The sequence below is a fragment of the Oenanthe melanoleuca genome, chromosome 2 (assembly GCF_029582105.1).
Source record: "Oenanthe melanoleuca isolate GR-GAL-2019-014 chromosome 2, OMel1.0, whole genome shotgun sequence".
Taxonomy (NCBI): domain Eukaryota; kingdom Metazoa; phylum Chordata; class Aves; order Passeriformes; family Muscicapidae; genus Oenanthe; species Oenanthe melanoleuca.
The window spans coordinates 12,159,116-12,177,380 of record NC_079335.1 but is presented as its reverse complement, the minus strand read 5'-3'; the positions used below and the strand labels follow the sequence as shown (position 1 = coordinate 12,177,380).

The window sequence follows — 18,265 nt, the reverse complement described above, 5'->3', positions numbered from 1 at the left end:
TGTCATCTCTTGCAGCCTGTCACCCTTATCATGCTGCTTTTCATTACCATCAAGTGGTACTCAGTGCCAGGAGTCATGACCTTGCAGTCTCAGATTTTTGGGATCTGTTTCTCATGTCTCAGGGCTTTGCACCCTTTTTTTTTTTTTTTTTTTTTTTTTTTTTTAATTTTGTGTTTCTTTTTTTTTTTTTTTTTTGAGAGACAGTAGCCCTTTTACCTGAGCTTTAACCTGAGGCACAGGTACTACCAGCCTGTGCTTGGCTACAAGTATCTTGCCAGGAGGCTGCCAGCTCCACTGTGGTCTGGGATTGTTCAGTATAAGAGAGGAATTGGCTCTACATGTGTTTTAAAACAATTGGAGTGACAAGAAAGAATGATGTGTTTGGAGGAGACTGTTTTCTTAGCTGCTTTTAAATTGGCATCTCTTTAGAGCATCCTCACAATTTCACTATTGCTAAAATAGTTTCACAGCATGCCCCTCCTCTGTGTATCTGTTTGCATCTTGTCTGTGTGCCTTGGTGATGGGGTGAGGTGGTTTGGGAAATAGTGCTCAAGGCAAACACAAGTTTCAAGATCCACACTTAATCAGATAAAGAAAAAAAAAAATCTTAGCTCTCTGAAAGATTTTGCTTTCAATCTTAATTATACTTGAAGTGCCTTAGATTCTGTTTGTTCTGTTATCCTGGATCTTAGCCTTACCAACCTTATTTTTATGTGTTTACCCTCTGTGTAATGGTCCAGGTGAGCGTGCAAACACTCAGTAAGAGTCAGGAGAGGAGAGTCACAATATATTATTTATGCTGAAAAGAGCTTGTACATAGGGAATGATCTTAGCTCCAGCCCCATCTCTTCTCCAGCAGCAAATCAGAGCACTGAGCTGGTGGATTTAAAGTTAATCTCCTGAAATCTGAACTCCCTTTTCCTTGCTCTGTTCTTGCCTCTTGGTGAGCAGTGAATGGTGTTTTTCTCACCACAAAGTGCTCAAGGGAGGGCTTTCAGCCTCAGGTTCCACCACCCCAGGGTGCAAGGGGTGAGCAGGAACCAGGCATCCTTTGCCAGCTGGCTCTGATTCCTTGCTGAGCCCTCTGCAACTCTCCCACAAAAGTTCTGGAGGACTTAAATATATGGTTCTTTTAAATTAAAAAACAAAACAAAAAAAAAAAACAAAAAAAAAAAAACAAAACAACCAAACCACAAATCCCTGTCTGCACCCAGTGCCCAGTTTAGGAGGAAGATCATTGTTGAGCACGTGGTTTGCATTTTTGATTTCTCTGTGGAATCCTCTTCCTTCACCTCTTCCCCTACCAGTCTGTGCCCACCCTGACATCTTTTTGGAGGGCTCCATCCACATCCCAGCAAGGAACTTGCTGTGACAGGGTGCTCACAGGACAAAGAGCACCTTTCATCTGGGCAAAGAGCTGTTGTGGTGCTTTATGGAGAGTGGGATCTGCTTTGAAATGTGCTATTGAATGGGAGGCTCTCCGGGAAAGGTGTGCAAGGTACTTTGTAAGGAGATTCTGGGTATTTAACACAAGCTGCATCCCAAAATTGGTGGTGATGTCAGTGGTATGCAGCACTGTGTGGCAAAGGATTTGTGGCTGTTTGCAGGCTGCTTTACTTATACAGATGGAGCAGACAGCAAGAGGGATGGGAATTATCTCCTGGGCTCTGCCATGCTTTTAGCTTTTAGATCTGTTGTGTGGAGTGATGTGAGATGTAGTTTGATGCATTTTAAATGGTGTATTTGCACAGGAAACATGAATTCATACCTGAGTTTCCTCTCTGTATTGATTTCTGCAGCCAAAGTTGGAATCTGATCATATTTTTCAGTTATCTGCCTTGCACTCAAGGCATCCTTTCCTATTTGCTTCTCACTGGCACAAGCAGTAGGACCACTTCCACTGGTTCAGGTCTTCATCTAACATGCTTTAGTTAGTTTATTTTTTAGTCTGCCTGTATTTTGTTCACCCCTGTGTAGATAGGGGGTTTATTTGTTCCTTCTCTCTTGTCCTGATCCTTTTCCTGAGTCTCAGGGTGGAGGCTGCTACTGTGTGTTGCAAGGTCACTGCTTGGCTTGTGTCTCTGGGCCCTGCTGTAGCATCTCCCAGATGAGTTCCATGCTGAGCTTCTGGCACAGATTGCCTGAGAGACCTTCCCCTGCTCGAATTTGTGATTGCTGGTCTGCACAGCAGCAAAGGACTGAGATTTGCAACCCTTTATTATTGGTCTTTGTAGCCTACAGATACTCATTTTGGAGCACACATCTGCTTCTCTTGTGGCCACTTGGCTTGTTCGGGGCTGCAGCTTGATAAATTTTTGGCTAGTGTGTGAATGGCCCATGTCCCTTTGCTGTCTTGTAAAATCAGTAAAAAATAAGTTCTCAAAGGGTTGGAAACAGAAAATGTAACACACAGCATTAAAACTTTTGCAGTGTAGCTGGAGAAGGTAAAAGGTCAACTTTTTTTTTTTTCCTTCTCTTTTAAATGAAACAGGCAGCTAATAGGAAATTGTTTAAGAAACTTTGAGGTTGGGTAGGTTTTTTTGGTCATTAAAGATTTTTTTTCCACTTGTCTGCTGTTTTAAAACGTTTGTTCTTAAATTATGTAAAATACATGGTGTGAGAATAAGGAACACCCCAACACACATCTGGATTTGGCAGGGTTTTTCCTATGTGATGTTTCATCCTTAATATGATTTAAATTAGTTCAAGGTGTTAAAGTCTTTAAATCAATGTTTATGATGGTTTAAGGCTCCCCACTCAAATCATGAAGGAGCATTACATGCTACGGATTTTAAAAAGAGGCAGTATACCTTCATTGCTAATTATGTACTTTATTATTAAGTAATATTAGTAGATTTTTTTTTCCCAGAGCATGTTTGGCAAATGATAGTTTTTAATAAAATTACAGAATAACGTAATTACTTGAAATTTAACTTACTAAATTTATTTTATGTCTTAGCACAGTAAGGATCTGCTAAGGTCACCTTTGATCTGTGTTGAGAGCAGCAGGCAGAATCATGTTTGAAGGTGAGAAGTCAAGGACCAGTTTTGTTAAAAACTAGAGGATTATCCCTGGAGGTGCTGTAGGAAGCTCATTGCTTAGGTGAGAGTGGGGTGTTGATGGGGATATTTTTTGTCTTTTCAGTGAGAACCTGTGGATAGATTAGGAAAATCATAGTTAATTATTTAACAAAGTACTGCAATTGCTTTTGACTCCTGCACTACTAAAACATCTCTGGCTTGGAGGGTGGAATTAAGACTGTAACTTTGAGATTAAGCTTTACTTTTCCTTTTTTTCTTCCCTTTGAATGCAAGGCTCTTGTCTTCCAGTCCTGAAAGGCTGGGACAGATGAACTTTTGCACTCTGTGCTAAGGACACTTACATAAAAGGGAGGTACTCAGATTGCATCCAAACCCTGCTCAGTTTGCTGTTGAGGAAGGTGGGTCTGTGCTGTCCCTGTCCCCCTGAGGGTCTTCAGGGAGCCTCTCTGCTACCAATCCTTGCTTTTTGTGCAGACCCCTATTAGAAAACCACAGAAAAGGCTTAACCTGTGACAAGCCAGATGTGATTTGAGCTGAAATCCAGGAGACTGATTATTCCAGGGGCCAGCAGGACTGACTCAAACCCCTTGCAGCAGGTTTGGTTTGTGGTTTTGGATTCCTGCTTGCACTGGGTCACATTAACCACTCTCCAGAGCACAAGGGATGGGGGGGGGGGGGTCTCTCCATAACTTACCTGTTTCCATTTGACCAGTAGGAAGTTACTGCTCTGGGATTGACAGACCCACATATACAGGAATGTGGAGGAAGATGGAAACAAACCTCACAAATCCTTTAAAAATCAGTGATACTGGCAGGGATAAAACAAATGAAATTAACTTTGGCAGCATCCAAACTTCTTCCCAATGCTTCTTGCTGTGCCCTTTTGTTTTGCCCCACAAGGGCTGCAGGGCTGCATTGCACCCAGCAGCCTGGCCAGCAGTGCCCTTCCTTGGTAAAGCTCCTGGCAAGCAGAGTTGCCAAAAGGTGACTTCTTGTCTGCAAGGTGCTTTCCTGTCTGCAGACATACAGCCAAGGGATGTCAGTTCACATATACAAAACAGTAAGTACAGCAAAAATACCTTTTCACCAAAGTCCTCACTGCATCTGAGGCTGAAATCACAGAAACTGTTCTTTGAAGTTGGCTGTAGTTGTATTGTGAATTTGGCCCTCAAATTGCAGCTTTGAACAAACAGTTGGGACCTTTGAAAGGCCTCAACCCCCACTCTTTCAATTGGCATTTTTACATATGTGTGGCTGTGGGGTGCATGCACACACCTGCACATAGGAATTCCATGGTTCTACCTGATTGTTTGGAACATTAGAGTTGTATTTGAGACAGAGCACTGAGGCCTTTGCAGTGCCACAGATGTGCCCAGAGCGTCAGGATGGTTGGTTCAGACCCCTTCCATTCCTGCTGGGTGACAGCAGTGGGGCAGGAGGCTGTGGTGTGGTTCTGCTGGAAGTCCTGTGATCAACTTCTGGGTCTTGCTGTGATGGGGAGAATTTGATGGAAGGATCAAGCCATTCCTTCACATTATCACATTGTAGTGAATGGGCAAATGCTACTGTTCTCGTTTTTTCTTTACCTCTGAGATCACCAGCAGCTGCTTCATTAACTATTAATGGTCTGCTCATTAATGCTGTAAAAGGCTAGGACCAGTCTTGCAAATTTTCTGGACTCTTCCCCTGAAATATTTATGATTTGCACGCTGTGAAAAAGGGCAGGAGCAACAGCAGAGAGCATGCCTCCAAGTTTTGTTGAGCTTTATTAAAAAGCTCATGAATATGAAGAACCTGGCAGATTCTTCCTGTTTTTTGCTTTCTGAGCTGGTGCTGCACATCTGGCTCTAGGGGTCGAGTGGGCTGGTGGTTTGCTGAATAATTGGTGGCAGAGTCCTGGATGCTTTATTGATGATCTCTGGTTCCTGTAGTGCATTCCTTTGCATCCCTCTATACAAGCACCAAGGTGTAATTGATACCTCCAGGGGAGGTCTGTTTACTCTTAAGTGCTGGGGAAACTGAGGCACAAAAGTTGGACATTGGAGCCAAGAAATAGAAAGCCAGCAGAGGATGGAAACGTTTTGCCCAAAACTGTAATGATACTTTTGACTGAAGTCTGGTTAGTGTGAGAGAGGGGGACACACACTAAGCCCCATCTGAAGCCATTACTACAAGTCATTCCTGTCCCATTCCAAACAGCTCCTACATGATCACAGAGATGAGCAGTGAGTAGTGCTTTCCCTGGGAAGAAGCCAGTTGTTTTAGTTCTCTCTGGTCCAAGAACCAGCAGGGAAGCTATTTTGGCCCTCCATCCAGATTTTGGAGATAAAGCTGTGTTCATCTCATTGCTTCAGTCTACCAGCAGTAGAGAGTCTGTCCACTGAATCCCAACTGCAGCTCAGCTGGTGGTGCACCAGACAGATTAAAATCTCTGTTTCTTTCCCACAGCCATCTGCAGAGCAAACACTGGTGTAAATACATGTGGGAGGAGTTTTTTGGTAGAGAGACATGCTTTAAAGAGAACACGTATGACTCCAGGAATGAGGACCACTTTGTACAGTGTTTCACATCTTTCCCATATGCAGCTGTCCGTCAGGGTAAAAAAGATCCTCTGTGTCTGGAAGATGCAGGGTATGTCAGGAATGACCAGCCTTTAATACTCTTCAAGCTTCTGGGGTTGGAGGCAGTGGTGAAGTGAAGCCAGGTGGGAAAATAAATCCATATCAGAGCATTCTCTGGTACAACTTTCTCATTATTTCTTACAGAGTGTGACTATTTCATCCCACATTATATCAAATTGCAATAGGTTGGTTTCTCTCCTGGAGCTGTTCTTTCAATTGCTGGAGCAGTTAGGACAGACCCAAGGTAGAAATTCAAAGCCCTTCACTGAAATAATGTTGAAGTTAATTTGCCATGTTTATTTCACACTATGGCAAGGTGAATGTGGTAGACACAACTTCGTGGTCATGCTGTGCCCTGTGATGATTTCAGGAGGTGCTGATGGGACTCCCTTGTCACGCTGATCTCCAGGAATATTCCAGCAGCATACTGAATGCCATCTGGTTTTGCCCTCAAAACTAGCATAAGTGTCTCTGGGGAAGACTCCTGGGATTCTACTGCTACAAGAATAACATCCACATCTTTAGCTACTTTTGTGATTCTTCATTGAGGCAATTCCTGCAAAAGCTGGAGAATGTGTGGATGCAAGAAGCGAGTCCCTGACTGTTGACTCTTCTAGAGACAGCTGCAGAGCAGATCATTGGTGATTTTAGTTACCAGTGGGTGCCATTACCTCTCTTTCTGTAGAGCTGCTCCTTTCCTATCAGCATGGGCACAAAACTCCACATAAGTTTTGGGAGCCTTTTTCTTGGTAGTTAGGAGGAGTCTGCCATCCAAAACAGAGACCATTCTCCAACTCTCAGTTTGAGGCTGAATCACAGGTGAGAGATGTTGTAAAATCTCCTCTCCTGAGGAGAGGGAAGATCAGTGTAATTCAAATTGTTGAGGGCCATGTCTTACCACTGCCAAAGGCATTAATTATCAAGTATCAATTATGTGAGAAAACACAGTGATAATTAACACTTCCAGTAAGTAGAAACGTACTGTATCCTATGAAATGACTGGAAGAAGGAGGAGTTCTCAGTAGAAACAACAACTTTCATTTCTTGGTATCATAACATGAACTAAAACAGTGGCTGGCAGCAGAGAAATTCCAGATGTATCTTCTGCCTGCTGCTCAGTGTGAGCTGTGTTTCCAAGGAGAAAGCATGTATTTGCAGTTGGGCAAATTCCTGATTTCAACACTTTCAGACTGAGAACTGGACTGTGTTTTAGAAGATGCTGCAAATCATAATTAATCTTCTTTTTCTGGCAATGTGGTCATGTCAAGATAAAAATGATTGTTCAGATTTATGAAAAGTGGTTTCTAAAGTTTAGCCCTTGAAGTGATGTCTTGGCATCTAAGTGATGCTTGGGGTATTGGGAGTTCATTGGGATTGTGGGTCTCTAGCATTTTTGGCAGAAACCAGTTGTTGGTTAGCTATATCTGTGTTTGCCTGTGTCCTCAGGGGTGATACACAGGGTTGGAAGTGTTAGTTTTAAGTTTTTGTGTGTGTTAAGGTTGGCGGGTACTGCAGCCAGCAGCTGCTTTGGGTTATAGTAAATTCTGGACAGGAAAATGTTACCCAAGCCTAAAATTAAGAGACAAAAGGGCAAAACCAGTTCATGGGCAAAAACTGGGCAAGAGGTCAGCCAGCCAAATTAAATGGCTCCTGGTTGAGTCTGCAGTAAGGCTGTCCCTGCTAAACCTGGCCTTTTCAGAAGAGTTTAACCTCCTTTGAGATGTGCTAGTTCCACATTTTTTCCAGTGATGCTGTTAATGCATTGTTCTTGCCTTGGCTTAAGGACTGCAAATTGGCCTTTTGACTGCTCTGCTTGTACAAGTGGGTCCTTCTGCACTAACCTGATGTGATGGGCCCAAAACAGTGCTCATCTAGAGTTTCTGTATCAATAAGAAAACTGTCCTGTTGGAGGGTTTATAAAACCATTTATTTCATGGCATCAGCATCTTGGCTCTCACTTGACAGCATCCCCACCACCAGTGGCCTGAGCAGCTCTGTGTGGCAGGGCACAAAGGTTGGGTTTAGCATCACCACACAGGCTGTGCTGTATGCTGGGATGTTTGCTTGCATCCCACCTTCTGCTGAAGATAGCTGGGGGTTAAGCCGTGCCTACACTCAGGCTGCTGCCAGCAGAGCTGTCCTGGCCCAGCTGGAGAGGTGTGGCTGTGACTGTGTGCTCACAGTGAGGGTGTGCTGGCACAGCCCAGGGCACAGGGGATGCTGGGGATGTCCTGCTGCCCTGGGCAGGGCTCTCTGCACCCCTGCCACTGTGCCCTGTCCCTTGTGCAGCGCTGTGATGAGGTGACACAGGTGCTCCTCTGCTGCTGTACTTCTGGGAAATCAGCTCCTGGACATTTTTAAAGGTGTGTTCTCCAATCCTCCTAAGTGAAACAGAGGTGAGAGATGCATTTTAATGTTCCACATTCTGTTTCCCACCTTTGCAGGGTGGTTCTGGTGCTCCTGCTGCCCCCTGGAGCAGGGCACGGTGGCTGTTATTCCAGCTGGGTGCCATCTAGTGCTGGATAACGTTGTGAGATCCAAAAATAAAAGGTGGAAAAATATGCAGACAGAGGAACCAAGGCACCACTTCACCTCTTGGGCAGAGAAATTCCCTTCCTGCTTCCTAGCACCCTCCTTCAAGACCTCTTGAATTTTGAAAGATGGATACTGCTGTATTTTTACTACCTGCTGTGTCTTTCCAGACCAACTTTTAATCCTTGTCTCCCTTCACGAGATTATGTTGTTAGACTGCTAGTACAGGTCCTTTGATGAAGCATTGCTCTTCTTTTCCTCCCCAGCATTTTAGAGTTACACATTTCTTTGCTCAAGAAGAACCCTTCAGGGTTATTCCAAGCCTTACTGGAGAAGCAGAGAAGGTGCTTCATTGGTGCTTATTTGATCTCATATTTCTTAAAATACAGCACCTTGTATCCTCTTGGGTATTTACCATACCAGTATTTGTGATACAGAAAAGTTTTTTACAATAATTAAGTGAAGAAGCTCTGGGGAGTAAAAGTGGTTTGCACAAGGTCAGGCAGGGCATTAAAACCTCTCCCATAGCTGGAACCATACCCTGCTGCTCACGTTCTCAGTACATTATAGGACCACTGATTTCCAAACAATTCCCTAAGGATGTGCCAGCTGAGACAACATCAGACCTACAAGTCTCTTATTTATCTGTTTGCTTGTATGTTGCAAGTCACTTACTGCTTTTTAGCAAAACTAGTGCAATCATTTGATCTGTTGAAATTTCCTGATTAAGTCATCAGATAAGAAAAACGTCTACTGAGATGTGATTGTTAACAAGAAATCCTCAGGATGGCCAACCTGGCCTCTTTAGGAATGTGGGCTCTGACTTGGAACCAATACATGGTAAGGCTGTGGTTTTGGCTTGGTTTTCTCCCTAGTTAAGTATGGGAGGTGTGTCATCCTTTGTAACAGTCTTGACCCTTCCCCTCCCTTCAGCAAAACTTGGCATTTTTCTTCTTCCAAAGGAGACCTAGGAAATGATTTTACTGGAGCAGGTATGCCATTAAAGATGCAGATGTGCTGTGGAGAAGCAGAGCTTGGAATGTTAACTGCTCTCCAGCAAGATACATATACATATACATATACATATACATATACATATACATATACATATACATATACATATACATATACATATACATGTAAATGTACATGTGTGTGTGTATATATGTGCTAGTTCTCTTAATAGCCATGGAAAGCAGGGATGTCCAATTTCCAGGAGCATAAAGCTCTTGCATTTAGCCTGTTCCAGCAGATAGTAGGAGGTGTGACCTCAGTATCATTTCCTTAATTACATCAGCATTTCTTGTTACCCTGTTCCACACACTCCCTGCAGCCACGAAATCACATTTACTGTAGGAATTCTCACTGGTGTCCCAATGTTCAAAACCAACACTTGCATTTCTCTGTGTTTCTTGGAGGTTTTTTGGGTTTTTTGGAAGCAAGATGCTAAAGACAAATAAGCACATCAATAAGCAAAGCATTTGAATGACTGTGCAGTCATTACAACTGATATCAGGGCAAAGGAATGCAAACTGGCCAGTCTGTGGCTTCATGCCTTTAGCTCCTGTCCCTCTGTTTTGTTTTTAATTTTGAGCACAGGAAGGGGCCAGTATATGACCATATGCTTACAAAATGCTGGCTACACGTCTTCCAAACACTGTTGTCATAGTAATGCTATGACATGTGTATGTAACATTTTGTCACACTGTGAATGTACCTATGTAACTCCAAACCTTCTTGCCTTTCCTTCTCCTTTTCTTCATCGCCAGTAATAACAATTACTTCCAAGGAACTTAATGCATCTGTTCCAAATAAATTGGAAATGTGATTTCACTTCTGTCAGTGCCAGTGGGAATTTCATACCCTGGGAAATGTGCAAGGGTATTGCTGGAAAAATGTTAAGCATGCACTTAAGCATCATTGATGTTGATTAAGTTAAGTCTGCTTTAAAACCTTATGAGCTATTGCCTCTTTCTAAGCATTGGTCTTACTGGGTGGTTCTGAATGAAGGACAATTGCTCTCCCCTTCCAAGGCCCTGAAGATGGAATTGAACCTGGAGGGAAGAAATAGCAGAAGCTGATGCTGATACTGCAATGAAGATTACCTTGGTCATACCTTTTCATTTTCCAAAGATAAGATTCTTTCAGCATGATGTCAATATTCCTTCAGTTATCAAATGTTGAGAGTGTTTTGTTTTTTTCTCTTGTGATTTGTTTTCCTCTATTTTTCTCTTCCTGTAATCATCTTTGCAAGTTAAACAAGTTTTTGAAGTTAACAGTACTTTGAGGAGTGATATCTAGGCCGAAGAGGTTCACACCTCTTTGGTGTGAGTGAGTTCTTGTGATTTTTGTGAAGGGGAAGTCTTGTGATGAGAACATGGAGGAGCAGGGCCAAGGTCCAGATTTGATCTCTGTGGCTTTTCCCCTGTGAGCCTTTGGCAAATGAGAGTTGAATGCAGGCTCCATATAACCATCTTTAAAATAGATATCCCTTGGGGAGAGTATGGATTAATTAACATTTCAGAGATGCTTTGAGTTTCTTTGGTAGGTGTTGCAGAAATGTAAAAAGGATTTTTTTCTTCATAGAGGCAGGCTATCTAAAGGACAGATTTTAAGGATGTTAGTTTACCTTGTCAGTGCACTTTTTTCAAATGGAAGACTATTTAACTTCTTCTGTTTGTATCAGTATGGTGCTTTACTGCAAATTTAAGCCAAATAAAATATACAGTGTCTGGACTAAGACTGGATTTCATACCTTCACATCATGAGAGCTCATGCTGATAATTTGCCAGTAGCCTCAGGTCTTTGATAGTAATTTGTCAGATGCTACACTGAACCTAATTTGCATCTGTATTTACATAAATGCTTTAATTAAAATTATATGCACCAGCCTGAGATAGATGAGCAGCACTGCCTGTTACTTGTTTACCTTCCCTGACAATAAAACCCTGCCTTGGCTGCTGCTTGCTGATTGTATGACTTGACAAGGCTGTTTGAGGTGTGGACTAGGAACTTGACAGGTCTCTAGTTAAACTCTTCTGCAAGCTGAGGAAGCTTTCAGGACAAAATTCTGCCCTTATTTTAGCAGCAGAGAAGATCTGAGCAATTTGATTCAAGGGGTCAAATTCGGTCCATATCCAGTCCTGAAGTTCTAACTTTAGGGTAGTGTCATGCAGTCAGAATTTATATTTCCCTGCACACAATGTCTGCTTTGTCACACATCCAAAATGTGAAACTCCACCAAGGACAGTAGAAAATCTTTTTAAATACAGCCTCCAGGAAGAATAAAATTTTTGAGCACTGCCCATCTTTCAACAGAGCACTACAGAGTTTCCTGGAGGGCAGAGTGCTCTAAGGGATTTTGGGGCACAGGTGGGGCCCTGGTTGTTTCAGTGGGACATGTGAGAGCCTATGGCTGAGTTTGGGTGAAGGCAGTGAAGACTCTGGATGTGTTTTTTGCTTAGACCACACATTTCATCTGGAAAACGCAGCCATAAAAATACAAATCAAATCCAGACTGTGCCATTTGCCTTTGGACAGTGGATGATGTTCCAGTTGATGCTGCTGTGCTGCTTCCCAGTTTTTGAGAGGTTGTCATAATATTGCAAGTTACAAATGGGAAAGTGTGACTGATTCCACAGACTGCTGTGAAGATCCATGAAGGACAGGCTAAAGAGAGCTGTAATCACACTGCCTGGATTTGGGGGGTCGCTGATCTTTGTTTAAAGGTGTTTACTTAATTTGCTTTATAGGAGATTCTTTAGAACCACTGTTTCCTTCACTGAGAGGTTGTGTATATGCAGAGGACTGGACTAAGCTCCATTTAATTGTAATTAATACATAATTAAAGGTCCTTTCCAACCCAAACTATTCTATGATTCTGTATAAATTTGAGCATTACAAGTAGGTTTCTCTGGTGACCTCTGACTATATTTCCTGTAGTTATTTCTGGATGTCATTTGAGAGAGTCCATTCAGGTTCAGCATATTTGTACATTAACATTCATCCATTAACCTGTTTGCCTGATAGCTCTGTTCAAGATGCTAAACTGTCCCCTGTATTATGACCTGTGGGACAGGTGACCAAAAGCTGTTTACTGACTTCCATGTGAAAGAGGAGAGTAACAGAACCATCTACATTTGTGGCAAAGTGGCCTAAATATTTAAATTAGGAGCTGTTAGTAAGCTGGCTGGATTGCACACAAGGTTGTGGGGTGAGTGTCAGTGCAGGGTGATGGTGTGAGGGAAGCTGGAGCCCATCCTCCTCCCAGGGGTGTTGGAATGCCACAGCACAGGAATGGCAGCCAACAGTGATGGCCAAGGGATGCCCTGCAGAGTGATAACCTGCAGAGTGATAACCTGCCAGGGGGATACCCTGCAGAGTGATATTCTGTAGGGGATACCCTGCAGGTGATACCCTGCAGGGTGATATCTTGCCAGGGGGATACCCTGCGGAGTGATAACCCTGCAGAGTGATACCCTGTGGGGTGATACCCTGCCAGGGGGATACCCTGCAGAGTGATACCCTCTAGGGGATGCCCTGCAGAGTGATACCCTGCCAGGGGGATACACTACAGGTGATAGCCTGCCAGGGCACCCTCTGCCAGGGCTGGGATCTGCTGGGGTCATAACCAGGCAGCACTTTGCACTGCTGGGATGTGGTGGGCTCCGTTGAGTAGTGGGCACAACAGATTTGCAACCTTGCCTTAATTTAAACTGACATGAGTAAATCCACACTATTAGTTTTGCTTTGCTTCATCCATAATAAGAGGATGAAAACACCATATTAAATTCATTTTGCTGTGGGGGTGCTCTGATAGTTGAGAGGAAGGTGGGAAGGCAGTGGAAGGAAGCAGCCCTTGCTGCCCTGTTGTGAGAGAGGAGAGGAAGGTATCTGCTGGTTGCTCAGTCTGGCTTTTATCAGTCACTGAGTGGAGTGTAGGGCAGCAGCACTCAGCTCCTCTCCACAAATGAAGCTTTTCAGTGTGAGGCAAGCACACGAATGAGAGGGCCTGGGATGTGGCACACAGGGGAAAACCTTTCCCCCAGGGAAAGCATCCTGTTGGGAGAGATATTTGTTTTAAAGTCTGCTCTGCAGCCATCTCCTCTGACATTTTGGAGATCCATTGGCCAGCTGTCCTGGCTCAGCCCTCTGCTTTCCCCTCAAACATCTCTGCTGCATCTCCCAGCAAGGGACAAAGCAGGATGGTGGCTGGTTGTCAGGAACCCTGGAAAAGTGTGGATTACAACCCAGCTTTAACACTGAAGCAGCTGCTGGTTTGAATTTGGACTGACATCCAAGGTGTGGGTACCTCTGCTCGTGCCACTTTGGTACCCAGGCTTTCCCAAGGGGAGCTTCAGGTGTGTTGGGAGGTGGGAGAGCAAGGAACGGGGTCCAGCAAGCAGCCCTGCATTTGGAGAAGGTTTCTTTCATAAACTGTCATGTCTGTTTGATTTTAAGGGTCTGCACTAATGCTGCCAAGTCTAGTGAGTGCTGTAAGCCAGCCTTTAATCAGCCTGTGTGTATTTTGAGAATTGTGCCGACTGTTCCTGCCTCAGAGATACCTGGAGATTTGGTCGAGAGAAGCCTGTCCTAGTTTCTCAGGGTAGCCAGCAAGGCGTGCTCATTTCCCAATTTAACATGAGCCTCCTCAGTCTTATTTTTCAAAGCATTTTCTTTGAAAGATTGCAAAGCTCCAAGCAACCAGTTAATGCATGGGGGAAGAGAGAAGACAGTGTAACAGAGTGATAATTCCTGCAATTAAAATTGTATTAATAATTTGGGCCATGGGTGGAGTGCAGCAGGATGGGGTGCTGGAAGAAGGGCCATCCTTGGGCAAAGGAATCTCCAGCAGCTCACTCCTCTGCAGCTCTTTGGTTCTGGATGTGCAGTGCTGAGGCAGCATCCAGCAGCCTCGTGCAGGACTGGCAGGGTTCTTAATGAAAACAGGGCTTAATGGGGTAAAATCATGGCAAGAAAGTGTTGGGGTTTGATCATTTGCATATCAGAAGTTAGTTAGGCTGGGGGTTTTGTTTGTGTCACACAGTGTGTGTGAGGGAAATGATTACTCATCTTTCCATCAGAGCTCTCCTGCCTGGGAAAAGTGAGTATAAAAAGGTTGATGGATCTGTCCAGGCAGCCCTCTGCATCTTGAGCAATCCAGACAAGTGCCCCAGAGCCAGGGAATGCTCATCTTAGACCCCTCTTGAGCTCTGACTTGGAAGTGCACAGGTTCTCTTCCCATGTGCCCAGATCCCTGTGAAACAAGGTTTTGTCAAAGCAGGACCCAGCTTCCAGCAGAAGCACATTTGGTAATCAGGCTCTTGGACAATGTGGTGTGTTCCCAGCATCACACCACCATCAAAATATGCAAAAAGTATCTCTCAGAAGTAAAAGCACTCCATTCTGGAAAAGCACTTGAGAGACAGTCCATTAGCTCTTTATTTTCACCAACCTAATTGGAATTTCTAACTACTTTATTTATTTTTATTCTGCTGTCATTTGAAATTGTAATCAAATTTTTGAATTGTCCATACTATGAACTATCACCTATTGGTAGGAATCCTCCAAGAAGGGTCCTTTCTCCATCTACCTTGTGTGTGTACAGAGGAATTTGATACAACTTATTCAGGATGTCTGCAATAAGTCATCTCATCCCAATACAGGATGTCACCTGAGGCCAGTTCTTTCTTATTATTTCTATTTCAGAGCACCTCAAGACACGCATCAGTTCATGAAGCAACATAAAGCAAAGCTGGAGGCTGTGCCAAATAGTTCATAACCATGGAGGAAAACTTGGCAGAGGAGCAGAGAAAGGAAGGGAGGAATTAATGCTCAAACATGTGTCTGAGTGGTTTTGATGTGTTTGTTTCATGTTAGCTTTCTTAGATGTTGTCAGCTGTTGTTAAGTTTTGTACACCTAACAACAAAGATGGTATTGATGGTATTAATGAAAATAGACACAGTATGGGAAAAGGGCAGTTACTGAATTTAGAAGTTGATCCAGATGCCCTTTCACTGTTAGATGGATTTTATTATAAAAAAATCTGCCTTTTTGATTTGGAGTCACCCAACAAAACCAGTCCTTGGCTCAGATGGATGTTTGACTTAAGTTCTGATGTTCTCTTTCTCTTCTTTTTAAACTAAAAAAAACCCCTTAACTTTAAAAAAAAAAATGATACAGTATTTGCAGAATCAATAGAAAAGCTGACCCAGATAAAAGTGCACAAAAATTGGTTTCATGCCCTAGAACTTTTCCTCTATGCTTTTTGATGCAATGTATCTGATCCTTCAAAAAGGAGGTAACATACAGTGATCTCAGTAGCTTTGAAGAATTGTTCTGGAAGAATAACAAGGAGTACTGGGGAAAGGGGTGTGCACTTGTCTGGTTTTCTCCCCCTCATTAAATATATCATGAGACAGAAGAAATTTAATGTCATGTTGCTGGTTATGTGGAAGGATAAGATAAATTTGGTATGAAATCTAATTTTTGTCTGATTTTTAAAAGGTGAAAATGCATTTCTCCTGAACAGTCTTCGCAGCAGGACGTGAATTGCACTTTATCTTCTTGGAGTGGCAAAGGTCTATCCAAGTAGTAGCAGGATTCTCTCTCAGAAATGAAATTATATCCTTGATCCTGAATGGGGTAGAAGGCTGTAAGAAGTATCTGGTGTTCCAGATGTATTCCAGTAGAATAATAGAATCATAGAATGGTTTGGGTTGGAAGGGACATTAGTGATCATCTCATCCCAACTCCCCTGCCATGGGCAGGGACAGCTCCCACTAGACCAGGCTGCTCAGAGCCCCATCCAGCCTGACCTGAAACACTTTCCAGAATTGGGCATCCACATCTTCTCTGAGCAGCCTTGACAGTGCCTCAGCACCCTCACAGAAAATAACTTCTTCATGATACATAATCTAAACCTATTCTCCTTCAATCTGAGCCCATTCTCCTTGTTCTGGCACTGCATGCCCTTGTAAATATTCTTGACCCATCTTTCCTATAAGTTCCCTTCAAGTGCTGGAAGGCTGCAGCTATGTCACCCTGAAGCCTTCTTTTCTCCAGGCTGAACAACCCCAATTTTCTCATCCTTTCCTCAAAGGGGAGGTGTTCTGTCCTTCTAGTCATCTTTGTGACATCCTCTGGACTCACTCCAGCAGGTTCCTGTGCTGGGACCCCAGAGCTGGGGTGGATGGGCTCTCACCAGAGCAGAGCAGAGAGGCAGAATCCCCCCTCACCCTGCTGCCCACGGGGCTTTTGAGGAAACCCAGGGTGTTTGTCTTTGGGCTGCCAGCACACACTGGAACATGCCCAGCCTCTCATCCAGCAGCACCCCCAGGTCCCAGCAGGGCTGCTCTCATTCTGTTCATTCCCCAGCCTGGATTGATATTGCCCTGACCCAGGTGCAGCATCTTGCACTTGGTCCTGTTAAACCTCATGAGATTCCCATGGGCCCACTTCTCAAACCAAGGCACAGCCAAACCTTAATTTTATTCCAATACAGCACTTAGATCTGGAGGAATCACACATCCAGTGAACCTCTGTTGCTTTGGTTTCCAAAAACATCCCAGGCTGTTCAAGCTGTGTACCCAGACACAAAACAAATTAGTGTTCCATACAGACATCAGTGCAGTGAAGGAGATAAATTGATAGAATAAATTTGTGGGACAGCAAGACTGACAGGCTGTAGGAGAGTTTCATTCCATCCCTTTGTATTCTTGGCCTTAAAAGTTAAAGTCTAGCTGGAGGGGAAGGATGAGCCCAGAGTTACTGATTCTTAACAGAATAAGCAGACACATTGCCCAGGCTGTGTTGACTATCCCCAGGATAGGGAGAAAAGGCCACAAAAGCAGCTGCTCTGTGGGGATTTCCACAACCCTTCCCAGTCCTTGGGGTCAGTCACTTTTTTTAATGCCTCAGTCTATGCAGACTTTCCTCTTTTGGCTCCATTTAGTGGAGTGTGGGGAAACTGAAGAGCCAGGGCTGGGGCTGTGCAGCTGGGAGAAGTGCAGTGGGCAGGAGCATGCCCTGGGAGATGCTCCCACCAAGCAGGAGCTGCAGGAGTTTGCAGTGAGGAGAGCAGCTGAAGCTCAGGACTGAGCAGGAACCTATAGCAACATATAAGGGACTCTGGGCAACCTTTTCTAGTCTGTTTGTGGCTCTGTGATTACTTGTAGCTGACCCAGACACCTCTCACTGAACCTTCCAGGTATAGGGACATGGATGCTCTTACTGAAAACAAGAGACTCAATAGCACTTAACAGTGTTGGTCTTCATGAGGAAATGAAGCACAAACACAATTATTTGAGAGGAACAAAGTGATCTTTTTGCTTTATGTTTATATCCTGTGCTCATTTTGTTTCTTGCACCAATGGCTGCTGTGTTCAGCAAGAATTAGCACATCAGTGCTTACAGCCAAAAGTAGGAATGGTCTAAACAGCTGGAAAAGGGATACCCCTTCCTCTTGTATTTATTTTTATGGCAGCAAAATGTAGTCACTGTCTGGTCTTGATCAGTCTTGGTTTTTTCCCTTTTGTTTGTTTTTTTTTCTTTTCAGCTTGAGGGTTGAGGGAAACAAAAGAGGGAATGAATAAAGAGCAGGGGAAAAGAGTGATTGCTGCCGGGCTCTGTCATGTGGTGAGGAAATCAGGCTGAAACTGGAGAGACCAGGCCAGACCTGACAGTCATACTGGGAGGCTTGAATTGTGTCACCCTGACAGTGGGCCTGAGCAGTGACAATAGCTGGTGATGTTTCTGGCTGCAGTCTGGCATCGTCCATATGTGAACTTGTGCTGATGGGTTGCTGCTCACAGCACTTTCCCCACCTGCCTGCTCTTACAGGCAGCCTCAGATGATGAACCCTGTCCTTCCCAAACTGCCACATCTCTTTAGACATGGGGACTGATGTGGGGCAGCATGTTCTTCTGTTGTGTTCACTTCAGTTCTCTCTTTGGTTTTTTCCCTACTCTTAACACTGCTGTTATTATGAGCTTGGGTATTTGGTGGGTAGTTAAAGAAGTGTTAATTTTTGGCTTTGTCCCCAGTGTACAACTTACATCAAATTTGTATG

The 18,265-nt window shown here is 43.9% G+C and overlaps 1 protein-coding gene across 2 annotated transcripts in view; it reads left to right on the top strand.

The window, feature by feature from the left end:
• Window positions 1-18,265, top strand: part of ZHX2 (zinc fingers and homeoboxes 2) — a 73,501-nt gene that overhangs the window by 6,902 nt on the left and 48,334 nt on the right. The gene's annotated exons all lie outside the window — the stretch shown is intronic.